The 24,635-nt window shown below is 43.6% G+C and overlaps 1 long non-coding RNA gene across 6 annotated transcripts in view; it reads right to left on the bottom strand.

The window, feature by feature from the left end:
- Nucleotides 1-24,408, bottom strand: part of LOC129049521 (uncharacterized) — a 61,589-nt gene extending 37,181 nt beyond the window's left edge. For 2 of the 6 annotated variants that reach the window (XR_008512657.1, XR_008512659.2), the window contains exons 1-2: nt 24,307-24,408; nt 23,662-23,802 (exon numbers count right to left, since the gene is read on the bottom strand). This is a non-coding gene — a long non-coding RNA (uncharacterized LOC129049521). Of the gene's footprint in view, nt 1-1,793; nt 2,666-3,723; nt 3,970-23,661; nt 23,870-24,306 lie in introns of those variants that run through there. The other 4 variants (XR_008512658.1, XR_008512662.2, XR_008512660.1 and 1 more) reach the window with 3 other exon arrangements.
- Between the last annotated feature and the right edge of the window lie 227 nt (nt 24,409-24,635).

The following is a 24,635-nucleotide window of genomic DNA, read 5'->3' as shown; positions in this document are numbered from 1 at the left end:
CCCTTTGAAGTCAGGTAACATTACTGTTCTTTTCTCTACGGTCCATTCATTGGTCACAGAGCATACCAGGTGCAAGGGCAGAATGCAGCCCCCATCTCTTGATAAGAGATGTGCCAAGGAACTTATGACCACATTTTAAAACCACCACAATCACTTTCACCACAAGAACCAACCTAATATGTAGTTCTTGCCTCTTAGAACTACATGGAAGCCTTTCAATAACTCAGCCCTTTTAATAACAGAGGACATCCACAGTCCAACATGGGTCTACTTGGACCCCATCCAAGAGAGTGAGTTACTGAGTGAGTGAAAGATACCAACAGAGTAAGCTCCCCTGTAATCCACCCTTGGGGAGTGCTCTAAGAACTACGTTTACAGCGAATCATGGAACCAGCACTGACCCAGGTTCTCCCCCATTAACACCCAGCCCTGCTGGCAATGCTAATGCAGAAGATATTGCTGATGAGCAGAAATAGCTTTTGACCTATTCACATCTTTCTTGGATCCATCTCCAGGCCACAGGATCAGGAAGAATGGAATGAAAGCTTCCACATCAGGCTCACACAAGCCAGTACCCCCAGGAAGGCCTGGTTTCTAGGGGACACCTTCAGTAAGGACAGTTAGTCTCTAATAAGAAGGCTCTCTCAACCTGTATTTAGGTTAGAATTTCCTTCTGCCTCACCTCGGAACTTCATGTCACACACCCCATAGCTCTGAGAGCCTGAACAGAGCTGGAGGAAGCCATCCCCCATTCAATATGGCTGACAGGTGAGAACACAGATAATAACTGATGGAGAGCTGATTAGGCAGGAAGCCATTTAATCAATCTGTGCAGATGCTGCAGACCACTCATATAGATTTCAATCAGAAACAATCAGTGTGTGAGAAATGCTTCCTGTACCAGTTCTCAAAAATTTGGTTCTCTTTCCTCTACTCAGCATGAATTAATGTTAATTTCAGTTTAACAACCTCTATTCCAATATTTAGGACTTCCTAAAAATGGAGTCCCTTCCCTCCTTCCTTCTTTCCTCCCTGCCTGCCTTCCTTCCCAACATTGACTTAATAGTTTAGGCAATAGAGAAATAGTAAACAAATCAGACAAAAAAAACCCCAGCCCCACTTTCATTCTGGTTGTGAATAAAAAAGACCAATAAGCAAATAAATAAGAAATGTACACAATATGCTAAAATGTGGTAAAAAGCTGACGGGAAATTAGGACTAGGTAAGATTACAAGCACTGGTGAAATGAAGCTTTTTGGTTTTTGTTTTTTGAGACGGAGTCTCGCTCTGTCACCCAGGCTAGAGTGCAGTGGCGCAATCTCGGCTCACTGCAGGCAAGGCCTCCAGGGTTCACGCCATTCTCCTGCCCTAGCCTCCCGAGTAGCTGGGACTACAGGCGCCTGCCACCACGCCTGGCTAATTTTTTGTATTTTCAGGAGAGACGGGGTTTCACCATGTTAGCCAGGATGGTCTGGATCTCCTGACCTTGTGATCCGCTCACCTCGGCCTTCCAAAGTGCTGGGATTACAGGCGTGAGCCACCGCCCCCGGCCTGAAATGGTGAAGTTTTAAACTTAGTGGTGAGGGACGGAATTGCTATGAAGATGGCATTTGAGCAAAGACGATAAGGAATCAAGGGAGTTATCCACTGGACTCTTTAAGAAAAACGCAGAGAATAGACATTCTGGGAAGGGAGTACCTGCTATGACCATTGAATAGCCAGAAGGCGAATGTCAATGGGGCAGACGGGGCAAGAGAAATACTGAATGAGGCCACAGAGATATGGAAGAGTCTGATTATGGATTTTAGCTTTTATTCTGGGAGAAATTGAGGGATAGAGGGGTGGAGAAGGATTCTAGCATGTTTAGCAACAGAGTGACATGATCTAACTTGATTCAAAGGATTCCCTGGGCTGCTGTATCAAGCACAGACTAGAGTAAGGCAAGAGTGAAGTCAAGGAGACCACTAACAAGGCCATTTCAGAAATGCAGAAGTGGAATAATGGTGGCCAAGACCAGGGTGGTATCAGCGCAGGGGTTGACATGCAGTCAGATTCTGAATCTATATTTAAGATTGAGCAGAATTTGCTGCAGATTGGATTTGGGGTGCAAGAGGAAGAGTGGCATAAAAGGCTGCTCCAAACTTTTGGATCTAAGCACCTGGAAGCCTGGAGGTGTCACTTCCCAAGATGGAGAAGATAGTGGGCAGATCAGAATGGAGGGGGAGGATGAAGAGTTTTGTTCAGGGCATGTTGAGTTAGAGACTTCCACTAGACATCTAGGAGGCAGTTAGGCAGTGGGCATTATCTATTGCAGAAGCCATCTGAAATGCAGCCATTCTGGAGTAATGTCTGGTAACTGCCAGCAGGAGCAGCTTTCCCTAAGGATATAAGGGCATTCATCAAAATGAGATAGGGAGTCAAAGGTCAGCAATCAATGAGCGTGTGCTTTCTGGGCACCTGCATGTGGCATCACAGTTCCAAGCACATGAGGGATGGAGCAGGAGACTCAGGCAGGCACATCTCCTTCAGGATATCTTGAAGTTCCCGGCTGAACTGACAATTGAGCTGCACCCATATCAACACGTTCATAGATATCCTTACAGCACAACCTATGCGCTGGGCACTAAAGGAAATGCAAAGAAGTGCCAAGACAGCCAAGAGTCATCTGTAGTTAGAAAGGAAAGACAGAGACTTATAAAAATGTAAGGAGAAATCCATGAAAAATCACTAGAAAGGCAAAGAACTAAGGTAATATAAAAGTGAGAAAATCCCCAGCAAATGACTTGTTCAGGATGCTTATTGGGGATGTGAGTATAAAGTCTGGGAAGTAGTAATTGTTTGGATTTTAGGATGCTCTCTGTCCACGGTCCAGCTCCAGGACCATCCATCTCTGGTTTTCATAAGGCTTTCAAGATGTAACGCTCTGGCCAGGTGCAGTGGCTCACACCTGTGATCCCAACACTTTGGGAGGCCGAGGCAGGCAGATCACCTGAGGTCAGGAGTTTGAAACCAGCCTGGCCAGCATGGTGAAACCCCATCTCTACCAAAAATACTAAAATTATCCCAGCATGGTGGTGTGCACCTATAGTCCCAGATACTTGGGAGGCTGAGGCAGGAGAATTGCTTGAACCCAGGAGGCGGAGGTTGTAGTGAGCTGAGATCACGCCACTGCACTGCAGCCTGGGTGACAGAGCGAGACTGTCTCAAAAAAAAAAAAAAAAGATGTGATGCTCCTCTTTGCTGATAATGGATTTTAGGAATCATTTCATACATGGACAGTAAGTCACTGGTTTTCAAACATCAGTGTTTTAGGACCTTGTCAAAATTCAGGCTCCTAAACCACATCTCCAGGAATCTTACTTAATTCATTAAGTGATTTTTGAGAAACCTTTCTCTAGGCATTATGGTCAGCACTCCTATGGTGGTTAATAAAAAAGCCTGATAGACTAGAATCCGGTCTCTGTTGAGGGTAAACACCCTCCAGGGAGGTGTTACCCTAATAATAAGTCACTGCAGCCACAAATGGGAATAAGCAGGAGGCTGCCAGGTCCCTGAGGATTAGATTTAGGGAGACGGCAGTCAACAGAATTTAAGAGGCCTTTGCTTTGGTAGCAATCTTATTCTTGGTGTTGATTTTCTCAGAACTCATGGGCCTCTGTTTCAACCACATATCATTATCATGCTTTCACTCTAATGAAATAGAAAACAAGAAATATGGCTTACATCCATTTTCTGGAAAATGCAATGGAGCGTATTCACCCAGCACTGAGGCGTGTTTCTCTTCAATAATGAAGGAATAAATGTAACCACCTGGGTCGGACTCCCTTCCCTTCCTGCTTTCGATGCCGTTGGATGTTGTCATTTTTTAAATCAGGCTGCTTACTACACAATAAGATGACAATGTCTGTCTCCACCACAGACTATTTTGACATCCTTTTCCTTGGTGATCTCCATTTATTTATTGGCCCCCTAGATATGAACCATACATAGAAATATGTTAATTATGGTTCTTTGAAGAGTGAGATGACAAATCTATGTATGCATGTGGACCCCATGATTGAACCTAAGCAGAGCCTTGTGAGTTCATTGCCACCAAAACCTTTCTATGGTCTCTGGCACGTCAGAATCAAAGACTACTGCTTTCCTTACTTTATGTCTGTTGAAAGAGACCAATCTCTTGAGCACTTGTTGACAGTGAGTTTACAAAGGATGAAGAAATGGATCTACCCAAGATCATGGGCTAATAAGTGGTGCCTCTAGAATTTGAACCCAGGTCTGTGTGACTCCAGAATCAACTCCCTTTCCTCTTTTTCCTTGTAGAGAGCACACCACGATCAACCATGTTTTCAATTCAGCCTTTTCCCCACAATCAGTCAGACCAAGAAGTATTGACAGGTCTCTTACCTCCTCTTCCCTAGATCATCCAGAATCTAATTGGATGGGAAGTCCCTGTTTGGTGAAGAACTGCATCTTGTACACACCGAAAGTAGTACAGACAAAACTAAATGATTCTATTGCATAATGGGGAGGAAAGGAGTCCCACAGAGCTCCCTTCTGTAAAAGCATAGTCAGGAGATGGTACATAAAATGTTTACAAATATATTCTTGTTCTTCACCCTTTGCAGTCATGGCTTCATTCAACCCTTTAAATTACTACAAATAAAAATTGCCTTGTGCCAACATAACAGCATTAAAATCCCAGGACCTGACAAGTGGATGGAGGGATAAGGGAAGGAGGGAAGCAGAGAGAAATGGATGGAGCTGTCACTGAAATCAAGAAAATAACCAGCTAAATTGAGTACTTTCTAATCTAATGCATTTAAGTCAGACTCAATAAAGCTTGACACTGATCCCTATTCACTGTGCTACCAGGATCTCAGCAGATTCAGATTAGTAGAGTACTTTCTTTCTTTTTTTTTTTTTTTTTGAGATGGAGTCTTGCTGTGTTATCCAGGCTGGAGTGCACTGGCACGATCTCCACTCACTGCAACCTCCACCTCCCGGGTTCAAGCAATTCTCCTGTCTCAGCCTCCCAAGTAGCTGGGATTTCAGGCGCCTGCCACTATGCCCAGATAATTTTTGTATTTCTAGTAGAGATAGGGTTTCACCATGTTGGCCAGGCTGGTCTCAAACTCCTGACCTCAGGTGATTCACCTGCCTCGGCCTCCCAAAGTGCTGGGATTACAGGCGTGAGAGCCGTCGCACCGGCCTTGGGTGCTGTCTGAAATCCTCTTTCTCACAGTTGTTCAGACTGAACAAGGTAAATATTGATGCTAGGGGTTTACCAGTGATTGCTTGCTTTTGCTGTCTTTGGGCACATGTTAGAAACATACTTCCTGTTCTCCTGTGGTTGAGTGGGATCTATAACCAGTTTGGACCCACGGATTTTGTGCTACTTTAGGGTGTACCTTTAATTTCAGGTGCAAGAATTTCCAGAGCTCTTTTCCTCTGGCATGGCAGCTGCCCACTTTAAGATGATAGCTTGAAGGCTCCTCTGTCATCCTGGGCCTTTGAATGATTGCTATAAGTCGAGACCCCTTGGCAACTTGGGATAGGCATGTAATATGTCACTGTCTGTCTACACACCCACGACCTGTGGGCATGTAACATGCATGATAAATAAACCTTTGTTGTTTTAAGCTGCTAAGATTTGGCAGTTTGTGTTACTGCAACATACTCCAGCCTATCTCAATTGATTCCGCAAACAAGCTTTTGAGCCTGTAAGGAAGGGGGAGATTTGAGATTGCAAGGAGCCTTTGCCAACCATCACCTTTAACGAATTACGGATACCCTGAGACTCTGGGTGTTTCCTGAGGACCGCTATTTCTGGAGAACTGCAATATGAAGATCCTAAAGCCCTACTAAAGCCTATTTGACTTTAAGGGTCATCTCACAGTTCTGAAGGGTATGACTTTTGGGACCTGATAAATGTCACGACACCCTGCAGAGATACTCAATAGACATCAATGTGGACTGAAAAGCAAACTGGGGCAGAGATAATGCTGCCCTTCCAACTGTGCTCCCTCCTTTAACATGGTTTGGGATCATGAACATGCATTCTGGAGCTAGACTGATTAGGTTCAAATCCCCCTCCATTATTTACTAGCTGCATGATCTGTGGGCAAATTGCTTAGTCTCAGTTGTTTCCATCAGTGAAGAGGAAATTCTACTACTACCTACCTCATTGGATTGTTGTAAGGATTAAACAAGTTGTTAAATAAAGAGCTTGGACCAATGCCTGGCACATAGAAAGCACTGTGTAAGTATCAGCTATCATTTCTTTTTGGAAATATTATCATTAGTTCACTTTTCCTTCATCAGTGAATATCTTTTTTTTTTTAATTCGACTGGTAAACTTGAGTTTGCATATAAATTTTTTTTCTAGACCATAAAAAACATTTTCAAGTGAAAATGTGGATTTTGGATATATTTTTTCCAGTCCAAAGAAATTTGGTAGCCATTCTGCTGCCAACATTCAGCTGACAATCCCTTGGCTGACCTCTCTGTGAAGAACCATGCTACTACCAATGGCACACGTGCATTGAGCCCTGGTGCTCTATGATTCAGGAAGCAATAAAATGGCCATTGTTCTTGGCTCTAGATGCCATCATTTTAAGAGGTCTCCCTGCTGCACAATACTCACAGATCCCCAGGTCTATAGGATGTATTGAGACATTCAGACCTTTTGAGACAGACACTTGATTTTTAACTCCTTGTTGAACTCTGCTCCATTTTGTTGAATGAGCCATAAGTTTAAGAGTTGTAGGGAAGCTCAGAGGGCAACCAAATGGTGCATCAACAATTTTTAGTAACACTGGGTCCCACTTGACTTTCCAAGTGTCTGTTGCTAAAGTATGTAATACACTTTGGAGGAACTCCTAGAGTTCAGTGAATTCATAGACACCAACATGCATCAAGAACATCAAGCGTCTCTTGCTGGCCCTCCAGCTGCTCTCCAATGTGCTAGAGACCTGTCACGTGGCACTTAAAACGTGGAGCATTGACAGTCTGAGCCGCACTAGGAAGCTTTGGCAGTCAGTCATCCCTGCATCCCTGGTCCCACTCGACTCCCCCCAGCTTTGGTCTCTCACCCAAATGTGAGTCTGCTCCAGTGAAAAGGAAAGAAAACAAATTAACCTTTATTTCATCCTTGAAAAGTATGGGACAGCTCTGTTACTTATTTTTAAGTTCAATCTATTGAGCTGAAATTTCTGTAGTGCAAGATCCTTTTTAGGCATACTAAGCTTTCACAAAGTACACAGTTATTATGGCTGTGTTGTTTTTTAATCCAAAGATTCAGAAACCTCTTCTCATAAGGGTCTACGTGGGGACAGCAGGGAATCCGCTTAGGACCACAAATGTAGCTCAGGCCTCTGACTTCTAGACTTGCATTCTCACTATTTCATACTCCAATGACAAGTGACAAAAACCACTTTGAACACTTACCAGTAAAGGGCACATAAGCCCCAGTTTTCTAGGCCCTAAGATACTGAAATGGCACCTTTCCACTCAGTGGAGTCATTTATATATGGATTAATCATGCCTTTTCACTTACTGTCTTCCTGATGCTTTGACATCTGGGGCCTTGCTGACCCTGGAGAGATAGCCACAGAGATAGCAATTTCTAGAGATTACAAAGAACAGCTGCAAGTGTACCTTTCACATGCAAACTAACCAATCCAAAGCCCACATCTTCACCACCTCCTCTATTGGGCTTTAGCAGGACTTTCACACTCTGAGCCACTATCTCTCTGCCCTAATGACCCCAGGGCCAGGTACCAGACAATGGAGATAGCCCCTATACCACAGAGCCTGCTATGAAATTATTCAGATTAGCCAATCCCAAGCCTGCGTACCCTGCCTCGCCTGTTCCTCCCCACAGAAACCACAATAAAGGCTCATGGCCATGCTTTCCTCCCACTTCTCTGCCTCCTGTCGGACCCTGGTGCCTCCCCAAGTGGCCTGGTGTGGTATGACATGCCCCCTCCTCTTGGGAACTGTGAGCAACAAACTGTCTCCTCAGTGGCAGTCATCTCCTGATCTGTTGGCTTCACCATACTTGAATAATAATAAAATCTACATTCTAAAACAATGTACATTCACATGTTATGCACATTTTACAAAGTACAAGTCCAACTGGCTACTCGGAGGGCTCTCACCAAGAGGCATATCAATGACTATCCTCATTCTCTTCAATAACAGCGGACACATGGGCCAATTCTAACTCTCAGTCACAGCACCACTAAAAATATAAACAACTTAGGAATAGTTTTGTGAAAGTTAATATGAATTCATTCCTTTAGATGGCTATTGAGCCATCTACCACGTACCAGGTAGTACCTATCTGGTTCATAGGTATTCAAAGAAGAGTAAGTCGTGGTCAAGGCCTCGAAGACCTTCCACTACAAAAGAAAAAAAAATAGTACCTATGCATCACCTTATGGTCTATAGAGAGTGGTGGACAGTCATTGTGCTACTTGCTTCCCAGTGATGGTGTCACAAGAAGTGGGGGAGAGGAGCTCAAAAGACTTAGCAATAATGCAGCCAGAAAGGAAGCTAAAGGTGTCAGCAAACGTCAACGATTAATGGAAAATCCTTCTGCTCCATGAATACCTCCCCTTGCTGCCTGAACCTCCAGCCTTTGGGCCACCCAGTTACCTCCATTTGTTAGTATTTACCTCACAGTTCCAGGGATTTCTTAATTTTTAAAAAAGAATGTGGCACTAGCATCTTCAGGGTCATTGATTGCAAGATTTGACATATTTGCCTTCCACTCCTCCAAGCAAGAATGGAGTCAAGCCAACACTAACTGCTGGCCCAGGAGGTTTTCATACCAGAGGAGGGACCACCCTCTCTGGCATGAAATGGGATGTCCCAGTGAAGGGCGGTATCGGCTGAGAAGGGTTTAGGGGTCCTGACTGCTGTACGCCAACTATTCCCACCTCTCCATGTTAAGGCACAAGGAAGAATTGCCCTTGCCAGGGTTGGGTGGAGCCATGTGATCAATTTTATCCAATGAGCTCTAAGGAGAAGACACATGTGTTGGCCACTGCTAGATTGAACACATAATTGTTGAAGTGAAACCCTAGAGATGTACTATCCAATATGGCAGTCCACAAGTGGCCACTGTGCATTTGCAACATGGCTGGTGCAAATCAAGATGCACTGTAAGCATAAAATGCTCATACTGGATCACAAAAACTTAGTACCAAAAAATGTGTGTGTGTTTGTGTTTGTGTATGTGTGCATGTAGAGACAAATTCAAATTTTTTTTTTTTTTCGAGACGGAGTCTCTCTCTGTCGCCTAGGCTGGAGTGCAGTGGTGCGATCTCGGCTCACTGCAAGCTGGGCCTCCCAGGTTCGTGCCATTCTCCTGCCTCAACCTCCCGAGTAGCTGGGACTACAGGCACCTGCCACCATACCCGGCTAATTTTTTATATTTTTTAGTGGAGACAGGATTTCACCGTGTTAGCCAGGATGGTCACGATCTCCTGACCTTGTGATCCGCCCGCCTCGGCCTCCCAAAGTGCTGGGATTACAGGCATGAGCCACTGCGCCCAGCCAGACAAATTCAAATTTTTATATCGATTATATGTTAAAATTATAATATTCGGTTAAATAAAATAATTAAACTTAATTTTACCTTTTTAATGTGGCTACTAGAAAACTTGAACATACATATGTGGCTCACATTTGTGGCTCACATTATATTTCTATCGCACAGAGCTGCCCTACAGCTTTTTTCCCCTCTGCTATAGCAACTGGGAATGTGCCAGGTAAGGTCACTTCTGACAGCCAGAGTCCTGGGGTGAGGAGGACAATGATGTGGAGAGAGACCCTCAGCTATCCTCAAAGGACATGCAGCACAAGCAAAAAACACACCTTTGATTAGTCTAAGCAAATGAGAGTTGGGTTGGTTCATTACCGCAGCATGAACCAAGCTAATCTAACTGATACAAGAATGAAGACACGAGGAGCCCATCTCCGGGGAGCCGGGTAAGACATACACAGAGGAGTAGACATTACCTGTATCATGATGCTGCCTATAATCATTCCTGCACACACATGCACACGAGTGTACATACACACAAGACCTGTTTATGTCCTCGAGAGGAAGAGCTAGAACCTGAAATGCTCTTTTTCACTCCAGTGACACCTCAGACCACCAGTGTTAGATGAGGCGGCACAGGTCTCATAGAGAACTTGGCTTATGGGTATAGTTAATACTGGGGGTTTTAGCTTGGCTGTGTCATTCCTGCACATGCTGCCATGTTTTCATGTCATTCCTGCCCCTGAAGCCATTTCTGATATTTTACTTTTAGGGCTGACAGTCACAGTGATGCCTCATTCAACCTACATCCTTGATTCACTCAGGACTCATAGTGACAGTGCAGAAAAAAGCAATCCTGGAAGTGAACAGCTGAAGGAAATTCTGTAAAAGGGCACAATGAAGGGATGGACTTAGTGATTTGGTCTTCAACAAATATCAAGGAAGGAAGATCCTAACGTCCACCTGTAAAAGAAGTGTGAGTGGTGTCTCTGAAGGTGAGTTTGCCAAGAATCAGAAATCTAGCCTTCTCTACCCATTGCCTATCACAGCTCTGCTACTTCTTTTATTCTCTGTTTTGATTAGAGGTCTTTTGCCTGTCATTCTTTACATTGGTTTAAAATAGAGACTTCTCTTTCTTGCATAATAAGAGATTGAGAGATGGTCAGCCCAGGGCTAGTGTAGCAATTCAGCAATGTCATTAAGGACCCAAGCCTCACCCATCATTCCTTTTGCCCTCCTAAGCAGGTTGGTGTGTTGTCTCATGGTTGTAAAATGGCTGCTTTAGCTCCAGGCATTACACCCCACTTCAAGACAGGAAGAAGAGGAGAAAAGGAGGAGCAAGCTTCTGGCCTCACACTTGGGGAGGGGGCATACTTTGAAGAAAGGCAGATAGGGCAGAGGAGAGCTGTACCTTCTTCTCCTAAATCCATGGGCCTTGACTCAGGGCTTTATCAGTTGGGGAAAAGGGGCGTTTTTTGAGGTTTTTCTGCCCAGGCGGTCTCCCTGTTGCAATATGCACAAAAGCACTGCTTATGCTAGTGGCATCTGGTCTGATAGCCTTGGTTGAATGGCCTCTGTTTCATACCTTTCCAGGGATGTCTGTAGCCAGCTGTAATGGCCACTTTTATCACGAGAGTGATCAACAGTTTGGAAAACAGTGCCTTAAGGGTTAGAGTGTGAAGTCCACGATGGGTCATTCTCAGCCTGTCCCCAGCCCCATGGCTAATCCCACTCCTCATCTCTTCCTCACTTCCTCACACCAGCAGTTGTGCCATCCAGAAACACAACAGGTTCTTAGCTATCCTACTGCAGCTGATTGACAATTCATCCCTACCAAAAACTGGGCAGATAATGACAAAGCAGATGTTCCTGGATGCACACGATATTAATAGGCTACTCTAGAAGTATCAGGAGCTTTTCCTAGAGCTCAAGGGCCATCGGTAGTTATGGGCCTGAAACTGAGAGAGGGCAGCTCAGGAGGCAGCCTGTCTCACTTCCCGCCCCTGCCAGTCCAGAGCCTGGGTGAAATTTTCCACCACTCCCAACTCTGGAGAGGGAAGCTGTGCCCATTAGGCAAAGACTGCTCACACAAGTGGCATTTCTGGCTGGGTAAATTGCCCTGCAGCAAAAAGAGCTGGTGCTAATTTAGTGTTCACTTCTCATCAGCTGAAATGTTTTTATTTTTGGAGGGAATTGGCGAGCTATAATTATTATTGATCTGTGTGACAGCAATCAGAGAAAGCTTTCGTGTGCCCTCCAACAAGCAGGGCCAGAAATAGATGCAGTGTCTTTCTCGGCCAATCATAGCTTCTTTTTGCTCTAAATTGATTTTATAGCTGAGTTGCCATTTAAAGAAAAAAAATAATAAAGTTCTACATAGTGAATTTGGGTGTCCTAATCCTTCCCCTGTCAGGCACATTCACTGGGGCTCTAGTCTTAGAGAATGCCTTACCTGAGTTTCAACAGATGGATGTTAATGGGATATTTATTTACTGAGTAAAATTAAATTGGAGCTGCATCCTAATGCACAATTTACATAATCAGCTTTGTTCTGAACTGATGAGCTGTTTTCAGTAGCACTTGGGACCTTTCCGTCACAGCTGCCTCAAAGCAGCAGCCACTGAGAATGGAGATTAAACAATTTCCTAAAGCTGGAAGTCTTGATGAGGATCTATTATCCCATTCTGGAGACCTCATAATTTCTCCAGACACTGGCATAGGATCAAAGATTCATGTTAGTTTCTTGCCATCGTTTGGGATCAAAAGAAAGATGTTCAATTTGCATTTGGAAACCATCACAGTCTTGGATAATCTCTACGCTCACCCTCACTTCATAAAACGTATGGCATTTCTATTTTTATAACATCTCATACTCCAGACAACACACATAATTACCAACGTGCCCCACGGTGTGCTTAGTGAGCCTGGGGGAAACCTTTCTAATGATGAATTTCATTATACCTATGTAATACATAAAGCTGGACTGCAAGTAGAGCAGATCATAGGTAAGATGAGTTTAGAGCCTGGAGGGGTAGATGGAGTGAAGGCTGGGGTGGGGGATAAGGCGAGCAGGGTTACCAAAACTGGATCCTTAATTTTAAAAACTGTAACCTTGCCAGGTGTGGTGACACCCACCTGTAATCCCAGATACTCAAAAGGCTGAGGTGGGCTGGGCACAGCGGCTCACGCCTGTAATCCCAGCACTTTAGGAGGCCAAGGCGGGCAGATCGCCTGAGTCAGGGGTTCAAAACCAGCCTGGCCAACATGACAAAATCCGGTCTCTACTAAAAATACAACAATTAGCCAGGCGCAGTGGTAGGCACCTGTAATCCCAGCTACTTGGGGGACTGAGGCAGGAGAATCACTTGAACCCAGGAGGTGGAGGTTGCAGTGAGCCGAGATTGTGCCATTGCATTCCAGCCTGGGCAACAGAGCGAGGCTCTGTCTCAAAAAAATAAAAATAAAAAACAATTTTTTAAAAGGCTGAGGTGGGAGGATCACTTGAGCCTAGGGATTCTGGTTGACAGTGTGTTATGCCAATTGGGTGTTCCCACTAATTGAGTGTTCAGCACGAATGTGGTGACCTCCCAGGAGTGGGAGACCACCAGGTTGCCTAAGGAGGGGTGAACCGGAGCAGGTCAAAACTCCTGTGATGACCAATAGTGGGATGTGGCCTGTGAATAGCTACTGCACTCCAGCCTGGGCAACATAGCAAGATCTTGTCTCTCTTAAAAAAAACTGTTACATTTTATCCCTACCTCAGCCTGTAGGGTAGGGCATTGATCAAACACCTTTTATACTTCCAATCCGTCTGATCCTGACCAACTCCGCAGTGAACGGTATTTCTTCTAAGAGAAATAATAATAAACACTACCTAAAAATTCAAGCTCTTTAAATTTGCTTTGTTTAATCCTCCCTCCAGCCTTAAGCGATAGCAACTATCATTGCTTCATCTCACCTGCCCTTTTAACCGATGAGAAAACTGAGTTCTAGAGAGGTTAAGTAATTAGCCTGAAGTCCCTCAGCTAATTAAATGGAACAACCAGGATTTGAATCTGGTTTGTCTGGCTCCAGAACACAAAGCACTTACCACCTATGCTGCACGGGACCTCGCAGAGCAAACAGCATGGGCAGTCCTATTTGTAGACCTGGTGTTCCCATTTACAAATAGAAACAAAAGTGTGCTTAAAATGAGACTTCTATTCCTCAGGGCTATATTTGCTTAACCTTGAACATTGGGCAAATACATAAAATCTTTAAAGGGAAAGCTGATCTAAATTATTTATTTATTTATGTATTCTTCCATTCATGTATTCATTACAGAGTGGCTTATTCCAGTCAGCTATAGTTAAGTATAATAGAGATGAAATCCGTACCCCATGGAGAGCAAGCAATGTACGTAACTGGGATCTCAGCAAATTTTGGATTTAGGGATGCCAACTAGTTGTCTAAATAAACTGCAATCCTAGCAGGGTGCATTGTATACATGAAACATATTCCTTAAATCCACTGAGATCATTAGAGACAACCAAATGTAGTAGAGGAAACATTCAACTGGAAGTGAGGGGTCTGCAGCACTACCTGGCATCGGGCATGTGATCCTCAGCTCGTAGCTTGTGTTTCATGACATGCGAAATGGGCAGTGACATCCTGATCATGCTTAACAGTCCAACTCCCTTCTATCACAAACTCTACACTTCCTCTGGAACAATCCAGAAACAAATAGAAGTGGGCAGGAAGGTGGTCACTTTTCCCACTGGAGTCCAAGTAGGTGAGTCCAGCATAGATGTAAGGCAAAATTAGGAATGGTCAAACTCTACCTTTGGCTTCCTAACTTCTCACCTGGGGTGGCTTGTCACAGGTTCAGTCTGCTGGGGGCCCAAGGTCTTCTGCTGCCTCTTATTGCTTTACTGACATGGCCTCATCTGTCCCTTTCCTCTGGGATCCTGCTCTCGGCCCTGGACTAATGGGCACTGAATGTTCAGATGATCTCTCTCAGAGGTACTTTACTTTTTCATAAGGGCCCTCTAAAGATACAGTGCTTAAATTTCAGTTATGCTTCTAAATGGTACCAAGACAGAGAGTGGGGAGAGAGCTGGCCACTGTTGTGGGTTGAAAGGTAGCTTCCAAAAACATAAGTCCATGTTCTAACCCTTGGAACCTGTGAAGTTGACCTTATTTGAAAAATGGGTCTTTGAGAATATAACTAAGATAGTATCTCAGGATAAAGTCATCGTGGATTACCTTAAATCCAATGACAAATGTCCTTAACAGAAGCAAAAGAGGAGAAACTATAACTACAGAGACAAAGTCAACGTGAAGATGGAGGAGAGACTGGAGTTATGCAGCCACAAACTCAGGAATGCCTGAAGCCACCAGAAGCTGGGAAAGGCAAGGAGGGATTCTTTCCTTGAGCCTTCAGAGGGAACACAGTCCTGCCCTGAGACACTAATGCAGCCACAGTGGGGAGAAGACTTTTCTACATCCACACAGGTGCTCCCCTAACTTCTGCACTGACTTGGAGAAGCAGCCTGAGCCAGTTCCCCCCACCTCTCTGTGACTTCTCAGAAAAAGGACTAGTGTCAGGAGCAATGGCTCATGCCAGTAAATTCCAGCTACTCCGGACACGGAGGCAGGAGGATCACTTGAGTCCAGGAGTTCGAAGCTTCAGGGAGCCGTGATGGCTCCATTGCACTCCAGCCTGGGCGACAGAGTGAGACCCCTTTCTAAGAAAATAAAATAAAGACTTTGTGGGCCTGTGAGGCTCTGGTCTTGCTGTCTTCCACATTGCAGGCTGTTTTTCTGTGTGGCAAACGTCCCCACCAGCCCCACCTGCCTACATTGGGAAGAAGGGTGGGGAGAAAAGCAACATTCTTGAGACTTCAATTGGATCATGAAGAAAGCTCAAAGGAGAAAGATCTATAGAACCAGGACATGCTTGAGAGAAAATGGCACAGCTTCCTAAATTATTGGAAAAAGGTTTAACATAACAAAGGGGAGTGATGGAATAAAGAAATAATGGAATTAAAATGAGAAAAGAAATACTTAGACATATACGCAGCTGAAAGAACTAAAATCAGTCTGCAAGATGATTTCTGCAGGTAAATGATGGAAGAATTGTTCCTTAAAACATTTAAAGCTAAATCAGCCTGCAGGATACACACAGGAGAAGGGAAATACATCATCAGGGCCATCACACAAATAATTCAGGAAGGAAAAAAAAAACTACTCTTGGAGTAAAATAGTTCTCTCATCTGAAAAAACTGCACTTGATCTTTGTACGAATTGAATTTACCTGGCAATTGTTCAATTGTCTACTTCTTTGTACAAATTTATTTTTTTATTTTTATTTATTTATTTATTTTGAGAGCGACGGAGTCTCACTCTGTCGCCCAGGCTGGAGTGCAGTGGCACCATCTCAGCTCACTGCAACCTCTACCTCCTGGGCTCAACCAATTCCCCTGCCTCAGCCTCCCGAGTAGCTGGGATTGCAGGCATGCACCACCACACCCAGTTAATTTTTGTATTTTTAGTAGAGACGGGGTTTCACCATGTTGGCCGGGCTGGCCTCAAACTCCTGACCTCAGGTGATCTGCCCACCTTGGCCTTCCAAAGAGCTGGGATTACAGGCGTGAGCCACTGTGCCTGGCCCTTTGTATACATTTTTAAATGCACTCAATTTTCCTTGGGGCACCTAGTCAGGGTTAGGAAAACATCCTCTGCCGGCAGGACAAGCAAGTTATCATAAAACAATTTCAGAACACTCCAATGTCTGGTCTCCGGAGCTCAGAGGTCCTTTCTCTAGGTGCCCCTAGAGGTCGCATAGCTCCTGTGCCACCCCCATCTCTAACCCTCAGCTTCATTTCCCTTCATTCCCCATGACCACAAGACAGGGCAGACTATTCTGAGGGCTGCCACGTGGCTGCCCAAATGAACCCATCCCTGTGGAGTCACCGAACCAGTGGAGCACGCGCTTCACCTGCTGCATAAGTCAGATTTTAACCAAGTTTTGCACAAGCTCTTTTACTGGAATGAGCGATCCCTCACTCTTCCATTCTGCTTGTTCCTATCACTTGTGCTCAGAGTGTGATAGGAGACACATACGAAAAGGAAATTACATGTCGGATTATTATTTTTTTTTTTTCTGAGATGGAGTATCACTCTGTTGCCCAGGCTGGAGTGCAGTGGCACGATCTCAGCTCACTGCAACCTCTGCCTCCTGGGTTTAAGCAATTCTCCTGCCTCAGCCTCCCAAGTAGCTGGGACAACAGACGCCCACCACCACGCCTGGCTAATTTTTGTATTTTTAGTAGAGACAGGGTTTCACCATGTTGGCCAGCCTGGTCTCGAACTCCTGACCTCAGGTGATCCACCTGCCTCGGCCTCCCAGAGTGCTGGGATTACAGGTATAAGCCACCATGTCTGGCCTACATGTGGTACATTTCTACTGTAATGTTTCTACCTCCATAACATATGGAGAAGTAATCAAAAGCCTGCTAATTTTTTTTTTTTTTTGCTTATCTTTACAAAATGAGTCATTTCAATTATAAGACTTCCTAGTCTTTCCACATGGCCTTGCTGCTCCTCCATGTTCCAGCCCCTGCCTCAGTCCTGGTCTTGAACCTGTCTCCCCTCACCTCTGCCTTACCAGTTGGCTCCAGCCACACTCGCCTCCATGCTGGGCTGGACCCACCCCAGGGCCTCTGAACATGCATCCTCTTGCCTGGAAAAGCCTCCTGCATTCCTCACATGGCAGCTCCTTCTCTTCATTCAGATCTCAGATGTTCACAGGGGCCTTTCGGCTCCTGGTTTCCCGTCATGCACATAAGTACTTTGGTCATTGTCATTTCCATCCTCACAGAAAATAAACTTTAAAATTGAAAGTCAACAATTCTTCTTAGATCCATCAGAGAATTGAAGTCACAGGACAAACCTCTGCCCAAAATGAGAGAGACAGACAGGTGGATACAGAGAATCATAATTTACAGGAACAGAAACCTCCGAGAGAACCAGTACCTAAGCAGGAAAATCTGAATTGTAATTGACAAATTGCGGGAGGCTCAGTATAGACAATTCTGAGTGTTAAAAACTTCAGGGGCATCCAGTCAGGCTTTTGTGAGTTTTACCTCCAGGAGTCCCACCATGTTCTCAGAAGACAGATGAAAGAAAAATCCCCCTGTGCTTCCGGCAGGAGGAGGGGAAAATGAACCATTTTGAAATATGCCAGAGAATAGCGTTCTTCTTAACAAGGTCTGCTCTCGGGAGAAACTATTTTACCAGACCCCAAACTGTTGGAGTTTTACTGGAGCCTAACCTACCTGGGAGAAGGGAAATATCCAACTCTAACCCCTCTAGCCTCCTGTCCCATCTAGAGGGGAGGAGGGAGTACTGAGAAGAACTTGTGAAGGTCAAAGCCCAGGGGCACAGGCTCACTGAAGGACTGAGACTAGAGGACTGTAGAACACTTCCCAGCCCCCATGCCTTCTCATCACATCAGTAGAATCCTGTATAGCAACAGGAGAATACAGCTACAGAACTGCATGTCTGCTGTGGTCTAAGTGTTGATGTCCCCCCAAATTTGTATGTTGGAACCTAATACCAATGTGATTATATTAAGAGATAGGGCCTTTTGGGAAGTGATCCAGTTCTGATTAAGGGACTAGTACTCATAAAAGAGATTGAAGGGAGCTGCCTTGCCCCTTCCTCCATGTGTGGAAGCAGTAAGAAGGTGCCATCTGTGAAGCAGGGAGCAAACTGTCACCAGACACCAAATCTGCTGACACCTTGATCTTGGACTTCCCAGCCTCCAGAACTGTAATATGTTTCTGTTGTTTATAAGTTATCCAGTCTAATAATAACAGCCTGAACAGACTAAGAGAACAGCTCAGACCTTAATTAAGAAGGATCCTCAAAGAGGCCTTTTCTGACAATCCTATCTAAAATTCTGACACACACTAGCAGTGCATTTCCTATTACTTTCTTCATAGCATTTAGCACCACCTAAGATCACCTTGCTTATGGGATTATCATTTGTCTCCCCTACTAGAATGTAAACTTCATGTCTGCCTTGTTCCTCAATGAATCCCAATACCTACAATAAAGCCCTGGAACATAGTAGAATGTTTAGTAAATATTTGGTAAATCACTGAATAACTACATAAATGCAAGCCCACTCAATATTTGGTAAATTATTGAATAACTAAATAAATGCAAAAGTATATCCCTCATTAGCATGTCTTTCTCATGACATATATTTTAATCAGTTACTCTTCTTAGTTTTAAATCTTCTTTAAGATAGTACTTTTCGTTTTTCTTGTATAGATGTGTGTATGTGTGTGTATATAGGTATATATATATATATAAAATGTGTGTATAGATACATATGTGTATATATACTATGTTTTAAATAGTATGTGTATATAATACTATGTGTATATATATATAATATGTATTATGTGTATATATTCCAACTGTACTGTCTTTATGATGAATGTTAACTTATTATAGCTATGCATATATATATCATCAAAACTGTTTCCATATTAAAAGATGTCAGCCATGGTCATTGGTGGTCTCTCAGACACACATTGGATGAAGAAAGTGGAACTTTGGTGGCTTAGTTAAGATTTAGGGTTGGAATAAGACTGTGGGTATTTTCTCCCACATAGTCATAATAACATTGTATTTGTCATAGTGCCATATTCAACTTGCTTGATATAAGACAGATTTTGCCTCTACAATGTAGCATATCAGTTCTTGGATACTGACATTAGTTAATGATGGAGAATCACTAGCTAGTTGAAATGTCAGAAAGTCCCTGGAGCCCCTGAAATCAGACAAATGAATGAGGTTTCGATGATTACACCTTTTCTTTCTAACACTGTGTAATGGTTAAATTTTAATGTGTCAACTTGACTGGGCCATGGGATGTCCAGATTGCTGGTAAAGCATTACTTCTGGATGCATCTGTAGGCATTATGTCTGGGTGTAAAGGCGTTTCTGTAAGAAACTAGCATATGTGTAAAGATCATCCTCACTAATGGGAGTTGGCATCATCCAATCCACTGAGGGCCTGAATAAAACAAAAACATGGAAAAGCAGAAGAAGGGTGAATTTGCTTCTGTTTGAGCTGGGACACCCATTTTGTCCTGCCCCTCCACACTCCCCAGCTGCCTCTCAGGCCTTTGGAATAAACTGAGTTGTATCACTGGCTTTCCTGGTGTCAGAAAGCAGATTATGGGACTTCCTGGCTCTGAATAGCCCTAATACACACTGTAAGGCTCTCCTGTACCTAGCAGATGGTATACAGTCATGCTCTTGGATCGTACCTTCCCGCAGTACATCACACACATCAAGTCAAAGCTAATTCCTCCCTACCAAGAAAGCCCCTTTATCAAAAAATGCACTATTGGAACTTCTCTGTCCTCCTTCTTACTCAAATGCTCAAAGCATCACTGCCTCCCTCCCTGGCCATTGTTCCACCAAAGATAATCAGTGAAGTAGAGGCCACTGTGACCTAACCCTGGTGTCCTTCCTACTCGAGATGCCTATGGAGAACATCTCTGAAGAGTTCTGAACACAGAGCCCTGGTGAAAGCTTCTGCAGCTATTGGGCTCCAACAAATCAGGTTTTTAAAAGGGGCATATCCTCCAATCTCAAGTGTGTGTGTGTGTGTGTGTGTGTGCGTGTGCACACGCGCATGTGCGTGCATGCACTCAATATCAAGATGTGAGAATTTTACAAATATTTGGTCTTTACAACTGACAGCATCTTTCTCTAATATTGACTCTGTATTGGTCTGTTCATACATATATAATCTTGGAAATGGTTATTTTTCACCAAACAATAATCTACAAATTCTGACAACCAAAATACACTCACAGAGCAACTGAGGTGGCAATGAAGTCACTGTGCATCCCAGTGTCAGATCATATCCTTTCTAACACAGCAACTTTCACTTCTCTGTCTCTCTCTGCTTGAAATGACGTTTCTTCTCATCAGCTGCTGTTAAAAACAATAAAGACTGCTGAGAGTTAGAACAACTATATCTGTTCTTGGTGATATTGACTACAATATTCCAATATTTTGGACCTAAAGCCTCATCATCCAGTACTGGTACACAGTTTAAATCAGACCCCATTAGCAAAGGTCATGGAAGGCTTGGGTTTTTAGCATCATAACTGTCCTCAATGTTTTTCCTGGAGTTTCTTATTTACTGACCACCTACTATATGCCAGGTACTGTGCTGGGCAAAGGAATTTCTAGGTGATTAACTTTGTCCCCAAGGAACTGTCAGACTGGACAAAGGGACAAATATATAAAACTACTTCTTGATGATATGGTGAATGATCAGTTAGAAGAACACTTATGATTGGTAAGGGAAGAAGAAGGGGGTGGCAAAGCACAAAAAAGGTCCCTTGGCCTAACCTTGCATTTCCAGGAAAGCTTACTGAAACAGATCATTGTTGAACTCAGCCTTGAAGGAATAAGAATTGCAAAACACAACATTGTTCCAAATACAGAGAACTGTATGGGCAAAGAATGATTTCCAGGGGGCTAAAGGTGGTTCCATGTTAGTACCTACAAGGCAGGGAGGAGCAGAAGATAGAGCTGGTGAGAGGAGAGTGGTCTGAGCAGCTTGAATTTTATTCTATAAGCCTTTTTTTTTTACATCATAGTACATGTAGTAAATTTATCTGTGTGGAATATGGGGGTAAATCAATAAGGCTGCTCACAGCTTGGCCACCCTTGGAGCTAAAGGGATCAATATTCCTGCACATCTATAATCCAGCCCAGCACACTGGTGGGCAGGGTCTGCTAAAAGAAATAAAGAGCCACTAAAAGCTTGAAAGGAGACTTATAACATAGTGTCACAGTGTATTTTAAATTGCTCATCACTCTGGCTGCAGTGTGGAAAACTGATTTACTTAAGATTTAACCACAACTGTTTAGGCACCGAAGAGGCCTGAACTGGGCCAGCAGTCAGACAGAGAAAGGGACAAGTGCAAGAAACAATGAGCAGGTAAAATTGGCCAAACGTGGTAATTTAATACCTGCAGGAAATAAGAAAACAGAGTCCAGGGCAGCTCTCTGCTTTCTGGGCTAGGTATTGAATTAATGTACGAATTTAGAAATCCATTTTGTCCAAAAGATTGCGATCTTTCCCCATTCGTCACACCACACATATTGAACGAGAGAGCGGTTTCTTTGTTGTTGTTGTTTTGTTTTGTTTTGTTTTTAAAGGCTTCCTGCTTCTGACAAGCAAAGAAAACACTGAAGGCTTCTGGTATCTTCTCTTCTCTCCCAAAGTCCTATTTGAATGCTAGAGCCAACATGCTTAAAGAGAAACAATGAGAGAAAGAAGGGACTGAGGGAGGGAGGAAAATCAATCAATCTGGTTTGCTGTGTGACAGCCTGATACTAAAGTCTCCTTCGTTTGGGGCCCCCTTGTCACCTGTTGGATGCTTCAGCACTGCAAGGAGGCTTCCTCAGCATAAGTAGCTCCTTTGCCCCTTTTCTTTCCAAGGCATCAGATCCCGAGATAATGGTGTGGGTCTCAGTTCTTTCAAATGACCTTAAAATAAACAAAGCCTCACCACTTAAGCAATATTGGTTACATCACCCCATAGCTCTAGGGAGCAGCTTTCTGAATAGTTCTAAATCAATGGAGCTTTAGATACCCCAGTGGGTACCATAGTATTTCCTAAGAGATGCAGAAAAAGTTCAGAAAACCACCTTGGCACATCTACAATGAGCACATCAAGGCCTGGCTGTCTTATGTTCCTGTCGCCTGATCTCAAATGACACTAGCCAATTCTGGATGCCCCAGGAACTGCACAAAAATTCTTCTTCTAAAAAATAAACTTAAGAGGCATCACAACAAATGAAATGCATGGATCTTGTGTGGATCAGACAGACACTGGGAGAAATTTTATTCTGCTCTGGGTATTAGATGATATTCAGGACCATCAGTTAATTTGAACAGGTGTGATGATAACATGGTGATTATATAAAAAATCAAAACAAAATGCCTATCAGCGGTACATACTGAAACATTTATCGGTGATGTATAGAATTTGCTTTTTTTAACAACAACAAAAAAAATTGACTGAAAAAAATATGTTGGGGAAATAAACAAAGATTAGCCATCAGTTGACCTGTGGAAGCTGCATCATGAAGGTGTAGGGGCTAATTTTTTTTGTTTTGTTTGTTTTGAGATGGAATGTCGCTCTGTCACCCACGCTGGAGTGCAGTGGCATGATCTGGGCTCACTGCAAGCTCTGCCTCCCAGGTTCACGCCATTCTCCTGCCTCAGCCTCCCAAGTAGCTGGGACTACAGGTGCCCGCCGCCACGCCCAGCTAATTTTTTTTGTATTTTTAGTAGAGACGGGGTTTCACCATATTAGCCAGGATGGTCTCAATCTCCTGACCTCATGATCCACCCGCCTCAGCCTCTCAAAGGGCTGAGATTACAGGCATGAGCCACCGCACCCAGCCAGGGGCTCATTTTACTATTAGGTTGATGCAAATGTAATTGTGGGTTTGGCCATTGAAAGTAATGGCAAAAATCATAATTATTTTTGTACCAACCTTATCTACTTATCTAATGTATATACACCTATGTGTTCATGAGAGATTTCCACCATAAAGCTTTGTTCTACTTCTACTTCATCCATTGACTTCACCTGTTAGATTTGCATTCTCGGCATCACGTTAAGCCAATATGCATTTTAGGAATGGATTGAAGCTGGGTAAAAAGGGAGATTCTTTACCAAATTATTGATGCTGTTGAAGGAAAATAATAATCATAGCTGCCATTATTAGTGTTTATTACATTCCAGGGGCTGAGCTAATCATTTTGTATACATTAATTCATTCAACCCTCACAATGAATCTGTGTTTAAGCATGTAAAGAGGAGCCCAGAGACTGACCTCAGACAGTTCTTTCAGGAACCACAAAAAAATCACTCTATTTTAACAAACTGAAAAATCCTCAAAAGTCTCCGAGGCAATTTTCCATGAATTTCTGTAATTTTTATCTATATTTTTAAAGATATACAAAAAAATATGATTATGATGATAATAACAGCTAATATTTACTGAGTACTTACAGTGTACTAGGCGCTGTTCTAAGCATTTTCCATGTGTCCCACTTGAGTCTCACAACAATCTAGACGGTGGTATGGTAGATTAAATGCACTGATGGTTCCAATCAATGGCTTCCCTGTCTGTATCCACGTCCTTTCCAGCGCCTGCCATCAACAGGTGGAAGGTATTTCACATCCTTTGAATTGGGGTAGTATTGTGAGTTGCTTTCACCTACAGAATGCGGTCAGCAGGAGTAAGGATGAATCAGTACCAAGCCTAGGCTTCAAGAGGCCTTGCACACAGCTGCTTTCTCTCTTAGACCCTTGCCTTTGCCCTGAGACCTGTCCTGAGGTAATTTGCAGGAAGATGAGAGACTGCATGGAGCAGAACCAAGGGGTCCTAATTGTCAGCCAACCGCCAGAAGCAGAGCCACCTAGCAAACTGCCAGCTGACCACAGGTGCACGAGGGAGCCCAGCCAAGACCTGAACAGCACAGTTGAGCCCAGACTAATCTGCAAACTGCAGAACTGTGAACAAAATCAATGGTTATTTCAAACCATCAAGTTTTGAATGGGTTTATAATGCAATAATAGATACCTGATATAAGAGGGTACTGTTATTTTCTTCATTTGATTGATGATCCAACACAGAAAGGTAAAATGACTTACCCAAGGTAACGTAGTAAGCAGTGGAGCTAAGACGCATCTCCAGAAGCCTGACTCTGAAGTCCTTGCTGCCAGTTCAAACTTGTTCAGTAGATGATCTCTACTAAAAGTAAGGATCAGGGTGAGAAGTTATTAGTTTTTGACACCCAGCAGCACAATCATGTCCAGGGTGGATTCATTACAACCATCTAGCAAGTTAAGTATCCCAATCTGTCTTAGGTATGGCTGCTGTAACAATATACCATAGACTGGGTGGCTTAAACAACAAAAGTTTATTTTCTCACAGTTTTGGAGGCTCGGAAGTCTGAGATTAGCATGACAGTATGATCGGG

The sequence above is a fragment of the Pongo abelii genome, chromosome 14 (genome assembly GCF_028885655.2).
Source record: "Pongo abelii isolate AG06213 chromosome 14, NHGRI_mPonAbe1-v2.0_pri, whole genome shotgun sequence".
Classification (NCBI taxonomy): Eukaryota; Metazoa; Chordata; class Mammalia; order Primates; family Hominidae; genus Pongo; species Pongo abelii.
The sequence above is the reverse complement of the archived record's forward strand: the minus strand, read 5'-3'. Positions and strand labels throughout refer to the sequence as shown.